Source organism: Phocoena sinus, chromosome 20, assembly GCF_008692025.1.
Source record: "Phocoena sinus isolate mPhoSin1 chromosome 20, mPhoSin1.pri, whole genome shotgun sequence".
NCBI classification, from domain to species: Eukaryota; Metazoa; Chordata; class Mammalia; order Artiodactyla; family Phocoenidae; genus Phocoena; species Phocoena sinus.
The window spans coordinates 28247970-28257875 of record NC_045782.1 but is presented as its reverse complement, the minus strand read 5'-3'; the positions used below and the strand labels follow the sequence as shown (position 1 = coordinate 28257875).

Sequence of the window (9906 nt, the reverse complement as noted above, 5' to 3'; positions counted from 1 at the left end):
GCCTGCGCGTCTGGAGCCTGTGCTCCGCAACGGGAGAGGCCACAACAGTGAAAGGCCCACGTACTGCAAAAAAAAAAAGATATGATGACTGGAGTGTTGGCAGCCATATTGCCATCATGAGGGGAAAGACAGGGAATTACAGAGCAGCCAACCCAGAGCCCTAAATTGTTGGAGCTGCTGAATTAACCAACTCTGGAATTGCCTATCCTCTAGTCTTTTTAAGTGAGGTGATTTCCCCATTCTTTAAGCCACTGTGATTTGGTTATGCTGCTACTTGCAACCAAAAGCATCCTTATGGATATATATTTCAAAGAGGACCATCACAGTTTTCAAAAGAGCTCACATCTCCCGTGCAGCTGTGTGTCATATGGTGAGCATCACATTTTAAGAGGGATGTTGTCATATGACAGTAAATACAGAGGAGATGGCCAGGACGGTGGAATCAGGAAACTTGTCACAATGGGAACAATTGAAGGAATGCAGGTGCTGCATCTGGAGAAGAGATAAATTAGAGTATGAGAAAATTTTCATCAGATATTTAAAGGACTCTAGTGTGAAAGGGGAAAACACTGTTCTGAGGGACCACTCAGATCTAACGTGACACTAAATTCATTTTCTCTCCCCTCATCTCCAAAGACCTACCCACTGTGAATGGGGAGGAATGTGCGAAATGGGGCAGGGAGGTAGAGGTGGAGAAAGGATAAAATCAGAGCTGTCACGATGGCTTTCCTGGATGGGATGGTTGTTGGAGGGAAGCGGGAACAAAAAAGCTTCTTATTATCTTAACTTTGGACCAACATTATACATTGCCCAAGACTTTTATAAAGGAAGCATACCTCAAAGGAGATGGAGTAAAGAAATATAAGTTACAGAGAGAGAAATAAAAAGTAGATCTGAACTTGACAGGGAAAGAATATGGTGCAAGAAAAAGCAGAAATGCCTCTCTGTATAAAATACCGTTCAAGGTGCTGGGAGGATATAAAGATGAATAAAACACACCCTTGCCCTCAAGAAGCCCTCATCCCAGGGCAGAAAGTCAAAGAGAAAGGCAAAAACCCATGAGGTGACAGCTCTGGACTGAACCCATGCCTCAAATCTGGACCACTAATAGACATGACCCTGCCCTCTGACCTTGGTTCCCCAACCATACTATTAGCATCTTCTCAGCCATATCATCCAAATGATGTAAAGATTAGGCTGGGGAAGTAGAACACTTTTCAGATTATCCAAGGAATTTTTCTAGAAAAGGAATAAATCCAAAGGGAAAATACTTTTATGGGAAATATTTAGAAAAATGTTAAAAGTGAGAACACTTCCCAAATACCACAGTGAAGGAGGCAGAGAGGCAGGGAGCAGAAAAGAATGTGATTGTTCCAAAGTTGAGATGAGAGTGTTAGGCTGCGATTCAATTGAGAGAACATTAAAATGTAAGAGTTGATAGGATTATTAAAGTTGGAACACTTAAACAGGTTTTCTATAAAGAAGTTGTGTCTTTTTAACTGAGTATTTTATGGCAATGGATATTATGTTTGGCTGTAGGGATACCACAAACAGGAATTTCTGGAACTCCTTGGTCTTTACCTAGTATTGTAAAGCCAAAATCTCTTAATAAAGTCCTAATGGAGGCTACAAAAAAAAAAAGATGAAAGTGTTGAGCATTCATCACAGATATTCATCCATAGATAAGGAACTCTCTGCTTCCCCTTGTGATTGTGGGAGAGCCTGAGTTTCAAACCCCACACATATCTCCCGCCTCAAAACTTGGAGTCAGAGGAAAAATCTCATGGCCAAGCTCTGCCCCTCCTTTCCTGTTCATCATTGAGCAGGTCACTTTTCTCTGAGTTTTCTCGTTTGTAAAACTGTTTAATATAATAAGAACATATCCACTGTCAGTTTTGTGAGTATGAGATAAAAGTGCAAAAGTGCCTAACACAATACCTGCCACAGGAGTAGGTCCATAGAAATATTAGTTTAATCCCAATGGCTACACTCCATAAAGACTTTCCTCCACTTCTCACATGGGAAAACAAAAGTTCAGAGAGAAGATTTGTCATTTAAAGTCAACCTATTTTAAGTTCACTCCCTGCTGAAAATCACTAGGCACTTCCCTAATCTCTTCATGGCTGCTTGCATCTCTTGGTTCCTCAGGGTTTAGATGATGGGGTTGAGCATGGGGATCATGACAGTTTGGCTGATGGGCACAGCCTTGTCCATGGGGAAGGAGGTGAAGGGCCAGGCATAGATATAGATACAGGGAATGAAGACCATAGACATGACGATGATGTGGGTGGTGCAGGTGGAAGCTGCCTTCCTTCTCGCCTGCCCTGAGTGGACCTCAGCATCATCAGGATGACAGTGTAAGAGAGCAGAAGGAAAGGAACCAGATGAGGATCAACATCCCACCGTTGGAGATCATACGGACCTCCAGGAGGGAGGTGTCCGTGCAGGCAAGTCTTAGCACTTGTGGAACGTCACAGTAGAAGTTATCCAGGATGTTGGGGCCACAAAAAGGCAATGGGAGCATCAGAACCAGCTGGAAAATGGAGTGGAGAAAGCCCCCTACCCAAGCGGTCACCACCAGCCCTACACACATTTGAATGTTCATGATGGAGACATAGTGGAGGGGCCGGGAGATGGCTATGTAGCGGTCATAGGCCAATACTGCGAGGAAGAAGACAGTCCCACCCCCCAGAAAGTGGAAGAAGAAGATCTGGGCCATGCAGCCCTGGTAGGAGATGATCTTGGTCTCATGTAAGAAGTCCACCAGCATCTCTGGGGAAGTGACTGTAGAAGAGCAGATGTCTATGACAGACTGATTTCAGAGCAGAAAATACATGGGTGTGTGGAGCCTAGACTCAAAAGTCACTGTGACCATGATAGGGAGGGTTCCCACAATGGTGGTGACATAGACAAATGGGAATACCACAAACAGGAATTTCTGGAACTCCTTGGTCTGTGAGAACCCCAAGAGGACAAACTCTGACACCTGTGTGATGTTCTGTCGTTCCATGGGATCTTCCCCACATGCCTAGAAGAGAAACTATTCAAAACAAAAACCATAAAAATTTAATCGTTCTCCTTTGGAGAGTCAGGATTGAGTTAATCAAAGTCTTGGTTGAGTACCATTCCCAAATGGAGCTTAGAAGAGCCTTCCATGGAGATAAATACATTTTCAAGGCTTTCACAGACTTTTCTCCCTAACCATACCCTACATCATATTACAGGCGTTTATGGGTCTTTTTCCCTTTGTACCATGCTGTCCTTGTCCATGGGTTTCATGTCTGACTCACACTTGCTGTGCCTGTGAACCACAGGCTCTACAGATATAGATGAACCAATCAATGGATGAATACACATGTCACCAAGTACCTATGACCACAAACATCATCAACCTAGGTGCATCAATCTTGAGAGGATATAGAGGTTAATGATTTTAGATAAACAAATAGAGACTTCCTTTCAGCGAACATTTGAGGGGCTGCCTATGGTTCATTGCTGAAGAAAGAGAGATGTGTATTAGAAGAAATTGTAATGTACAAATTCAGAGGCAAATGTGAAGAAAACCAAGCAGATGATTTTGGCTGTAGTGAAGCTGGGATGATTAGAGCTTCTGAAACTTTTCCACATATATACTTCTTGAATGGCATTTGTTGCCATGGGGCCATCTGCAGGGGTAGCTCAAAGCAGCCCAGGACAAACGCAAAATCTCCTTGAACTCTCATGTTTTGTTTTGTTTTGTTTTTTAACATCTTTATTGGGGTATAATGGCTTTACAATGGTGTGTTAGTTTCTGCTTTATAACAAAGTGAATCAGTTATACATATACATATGTTTCCATATCTCTTCCCTCTTGCATCTCCCTCCCTCCCACCCTCTCTATCCCACCCCTCCAGGCAGTCACAAAGCACCAAGCCAATATCCCTGTGCCATGCGGCTGCTTCCCACTAGCTATCTACCTTACGTTTGGTAGTGTGTATATGTCCATGACTCTCTCTCGCCCTGTCACAGCTCACCCTTCACCCTCCCCATATCCTCAAGTCCGTTCTCCAGTAGGTCTGTGTCTTTATTCCTGTCTTACCCCTGGGTTCTTCATGACATTATTTTTCTTCTTAAATTCCATATATATGTGTTAGCATACGGTATTTGTCTTTTTCTTTCTGACTCACTTCACTCTGTATGACAGATTCTAGGTCCATCCACCTCATTACAAATAGCTCAATTTCGTTTCTTTTTATGGCTGAGTAATATTCCATTGTATATATGTGCCACATCTTCTTTATCCATTCATCCAATGATGGGCACTTCATGTTTTATATTTTAAAACTTATGTGAATTTTCTATTAAACACATATCTCTAGACAATCTTTGGGAGGCTTAAAATTTAAGTATTGTGGCTTGTAAAACTTTGTAAGACCAAGGTGTTAAAGAAAATATAGGATAGGGGAGGGAGGGGGATCAATATGGCAGAGGAGTAGGATGTGGAGTTCACCTTCTCCCACAAAAACATTGAAAATACCGTCTACAAGTGGAACGATTCACACACAACAGCTATTGAACGCTGACAGAAGACCTCAGACATCCGAAAAGACAAGAAAACCCCCATGTAACCGGTAAATGATATTCAATTAATAAATACAAACTGGAAATCACAATTGTCAAGAACATTTAAAAATATATATTTGTAAATAACACTCTATGAGAAAAAGGACAAAAACAAAAGGTGAAGTATCATTGACTGATACATTAAAAATAAATGATGCATATTCTCTAGTAATCAAAGAAATTTAAATTCAAATTAGCTTTAAAAAATCCACTCGTGGGGCTTCCCTGGTGGCGCGGTGGTTGAGAGTCTGCCTGCCGATGCAGGGGACACGGGTTCGTGCCCCGGTCTGGGAAGATCCTACATGCCGCGGAGGGGCTGGGCCCGTGAGCCATGGCCGCTGAGCCTGTGCATCCGGAGCCTGTGCTCCGCAATGGGAGAGGCCACAGCAGTGAGAGGCCCGCATACTGCAAAAAAAAAAAAAAAAAAAAAATCCACTCGTAAAGGATTATTGAGATAGGCCTTCTCACACCCTGGCGGCAAAAGTATAAATTAATATACTTTATCTAGAATGCAACTTATTAGCCTATGTATTGTGACTTCAGGAACTTAAGCCTGTAAATATACTATAAGATATAAACAAACACTTGTGAAAATAGCTGTATAGTTCACTGTTATTTCTAGAAAAAATAGGAAATAATCTAAAATCTAACAATAGAAGAAATAGAAGAGTCTGCAATAATTAAGAGTTTCCATTTATTGAGTTTTCATAACATGTCCAATTTTGTCAAGGGCTTTGCAGATGTGATCTTATTTTGTCTTTATAATGACACAGGGAAGTAGGGACTCTTCACATTTTATATTTGAGAGATTTCTATCGAGAGAGTAGGGACATAGTGGGCATTACCAAACTCACACGTGGTACGGTTTGTATCCACGTGATTAAAAAGTGAATGTTCTTCAATATTACGTACTTCTTTATAGTAATACTATGCATCCTTTTAAATGAGCTGTTCATTTTGTTGAATCATCACTGAATTGACCTAGAAATAATGCTGGTGAAGTGTAAATGTTATTTCATTAAAGTTTGGTCATTGATATGGAAAATATATATGACAAGGAAGAAACATGTTTCTTTAGTTCAGTAAGTGAAAGTTCTAGAAGACATCCACTTAAGCTGAGTTCTTTGGTGTTAAAATCCATTGCCTCAGATTACACTTTTCCAGAATTGTTTTCTGAAATTGTTCGGGAAATTTTGCCCTGAGGCCCCACCCTGCGAAGATAATAGAACATAGAAAGATCCCCACCTGAAGTACGGGAAGGGCGGCAGCAAAGGCACTGAAGTTCTTTTTCCAAGGGAACTGAATGAATATATGTAAAAAGATTCCTATCAACTTCTGTAGACAAATATAAAACAATTCTCCCTAAAATTATCTGTGAGCTATTGCAGTACTCAAAATATCACCACATTTATCTCATCTAAAACTCACATTTATCCTCAAACACTTGTGTAAAAATGATGTTGCGGGAAGATGCCCTTTATTGATTATTCAGGCTGCATCTACCCTCTGAAGAGTAGCGTTGGAAAAGCATCCCCAACCCCCATGGGCCTTGGAGACCCCCGCAAGACCTTTGGAGGGAAGTGATGTGATGAAACAGGGTTAAAATGGGTTTATCCTAGCACAGTAGGGCAGGAAGCCCTGAGACAGGCAAGAGCGGGACAGCACTTCTGGGGCGTTGTCAGGGCAACCCCTACAAAGGGTAATACGCTTCAGTCTGGCTTTGTGTCTTCGCCCCTCCACACGGTGTCAAGGTCAGACTGGGTAGGCAGCAGCTTCAGTAGCATGGTTTGGCCTCTCTGAGAAAGCCCCTGACGCCTAACCCTTCATTCTCAACTCTCCCACCTGATCATTGATTCCTAAAATGCCAACGGCATAGCTTGATTCTCTCTATTTTTTTTCTTTACCCCGATTACGTTGACAATTACACGCTTTTATATGCTTTTATCAGTCAGAGATGCACCCTGTGCAACGTTATACATAAGTCAACTTCCTAAAGGATGTTCTCCCTCTCCTTCAAAGTTTTTTCAAAAAATTTCCATGGTTCTTCATTGTCTACAGGAAAATATTCAGGGTTTTCAGATGGATTTTCAGGGGCTTCCACACAAACTGTCTCCTACCTTTCTTTCCAGACCCACCTGCCACTTAATAGTAGTAGAAGTAGGTAAACATTGTAGCAGGAGTGGTAATGATTGTTAACATTTACTGTGTGTTTATTATGTGCTAGGCACTGTGCTAAGCATTATCCTGTTTAATTCTCATATATTATTCTCATGCTTAAGTACTATTAATTATCCCCACTTTACAGATAAGTAAACCGAGACTTAAAAGGGTTAAAGAGGGCTTCCCTGGTGGCGCAGTGGTTGAGAGTCCGCCTGCCGATGCAGGGGACACGGGTTCGTGTCCCGGTCCGGGAGGATCCCACATGCCGCGGAGCGGTTGGGCCCGTGAGCCATGACCGCTGAGCCTGCGCGTCCGGAGCCTGTGCTCCGCAATGGGAGAGGCCACAGCAGTGAGAGGCCCGCATACTGCAAAAAAAAAAAAAAAAGAATGCTTGATTGCTTTATAGTGGGTGGGGAGATGGGCAGACCTCTGTGGGAGGTGAGGAGAGAGAGTAGCCACTGAACAGAGGGGTTCAGTTTAAGGGACCTGGAAGGGCATCCAGGCATCCTAGTTCCCAGCAACACCAGGTTTACAATCCTAGAAGCATCATCTTAGCATGGCCAGAATTTTTTCTACAGGCTCATAAATAATCTTTGGAAATGATTGTTTCACCTACATGTCTAGAGAATAGATTTAGAGGGATTCTAGATGGGAAAGAAAATAAAGAAACATGAAGGAGGGGCATGGACATGTGTGGGGTAAGGCAAGGATTCTAGACCCTTTTCTGTTATTACTCAGTCCTGTCTCCCATCTGTCTTGCTCTCAGGAAATTAGTTTACACAGGACAAAGAGAGAGGAGGGGAGGAGATATAAGTGGTTCCAAAAATGGGGGTGAATCTACTCTGTGGTCATCTTGGAAACATTAAGAGTTTTTATTAAACACAAGATTTAAGAGGAAGGAAAACATGGAGGAATAGCAACAGAGAAGGAATAAAAACCTGAAGTGAGTGGGAGAGGCAGCAAGCAGGAGGAAGAGGGAGAAAAGAGGATTAAAAGGGAAACATTAGAGGGCGGGAAGGGAGAGAGAAAGCCCTGGTTTGCTTTCTCTTAGGTGTGGGAAGAAGCTGTAGTACATGTGTGGGAGGTGAAGGAGAAACCGTTCACATCTATATACCGCTCTCCCTCCCACTCTGTCCTAAATTCCACCCAACACATACACCAGTACAGACAAAAGTCTTAGCTCCACATAAAATCAACTGTTCCTCAAATCCCATTCCCCAGCATTCTGCCCAAAGACTTCCCCATAGCTTCCCTCCACCCCATGCTTGTGTTACAATGGGCTTTGGCAAGAACCTTCTCAAGGCTGATTTGTCCATGGGAAGGACCCCGGAGCCATCACCAACCTCCAGCCCAAAGAGGCCAAGGGGACTTAGAGCTTCCCATCATCCAGGCCAGCCTTCTCCTGCAGCTCCATTTTTCTCTTGGCCTCTCTCAGACCAGGAACACATATAGGATTGGTCTTAAGCGGAGGGACATTCCTCGGGGGACAAAACTCAAGCTTAATTCATGAAATATAGCTGGGCTCAGGCTGCTGAGGGCAAGAGCAAAGGGAGTTATTAAAAAGTATGTCAACTATTACATCAGATGTACATTATCATTGAGAAACTGTCTTGGGACAAAATACTTCAGGGGCTCTGATCATAGGACCAAGACGAAGAAGGATAAGAGTGCTTAAAGGAAATAAATTCCCAGGGAGTTTTACAAGAGCCAAATTCCCTGAGGTCAGCACCATGGGCAGTGCAAGGCCTCCACCCTCTCCTACCACCAGTCAGTGAAAAAGTGAGCTAGGTCCTAGGACCTGGTCCAGGTCACACCCTCTAGAGAGTAAACTCTGAAGCATTTTTCACATGTACAACTGTTTAGGTATCTCTCACCCCAGCCTCTGATCTGCTGTCCTTTCAGCCAGAGTGAATTTCTCAATATAAATCAACTAAGTTTACTCTCAAGATAGAATTCACATACCATAAAATTCATCATTTTAAAATGCACAGTTCAGTGGGTTTTAGTATATTCACAAACTTGTGTAACCATCACCATTGACTCCAAAATATTTTCATCACTCCAAAAAGAAACTTTGTATGCTTTAGCAGTCACTACCCATTCTGTTCTCTCCTCGGTCCTGGGCAACCACTAATCTACTTTTTGTTCCTATGGATTTACCTACTCTGGACATTTCATATAAATGGAATCATATGATATGTTGTCTTTTATGTCTTGCTTCTTTCACTTAGCATAGTGTTTTCAAGTTTCATCCATATTGTAGAGTGTACTTCATTCCTTTTTATGACCAAATAATATTCTATTGCATGGATACCACTTTTGTTATCCAGTAATCAGTTCTTGGACATTTGGGTTGTTTCTCCTTTTTGGCTATTATGAATAATGCTGCTATAACATCTGTACACAAGTTTTTGTATGGACATATGTTTTCACTTATCTTGGGTATATACCCAGGAGTAGAAGTACTGGCTCATGGTAACTCTATGTTTAACCTTTTAAAGAACTGCCAGTTTGTTTTCCAGTGGCTGCACCATTTTATATTCCCATCGGTACTGTATGAGCAGTGATGATTTCTCCATATCATTGTCAACACTTATAATCTGTCTTTTTACTTTAGCCACCTTTGTGGGAGTAAAATGGTGTCTCATTGTGGTCTTGATTTGCATTTCCTTAATGATCAGTGGTATTGAACATCTTTTCATTGTTGGCCATTTGTATATCTTCTTGGGAGAAAAGTCTATTCAAGTCCTTTGTCCATTTTTAAATTGAGATGTCTTTTTGTTTTTGAGTTCTTTTCAAATTCTGGATATTAAACTCTTATAAGATGTGTGATTTACAGATATTGTCTCCCACTCTGTAGGTTGTCTCTTTGCATTCTTGATAAGTGCTTTGATGCACAAAAGTTTTTTATTTTTATGAAGTCTGATATATTTATTTTTTCATTTTTTGCTCATGCTTTTGGTGTCAAATTTTAAAACTCTGTTGCCAAATTTGAGGTCAGGAAGATTTACTTCTTCTAAGAGTTATATAGTTTTTTAGCTCTTATATTTAGGTAGTTGATTCGTGTGGAATTCATTTTTATATAGAGAGTGAAGTAGAGACCCAACTTTATTGTTTTGCATGTGGTTATCCAGTTGTCCCATT

General features: G+C 41.7%; 1 pseudogene; it reads right to left on the bottom strand.

Moving 5' to 3' along the window:
* Nucleotides 1-2076: 2076 nt before the first annotated feature.
* Nucleotides 2077-3010, bottom strand: LOC116745963 (annotated as a pseudogene).
* Between the last annotated feature and the right edge of the window lie 6896 nt (nt 3011-9906).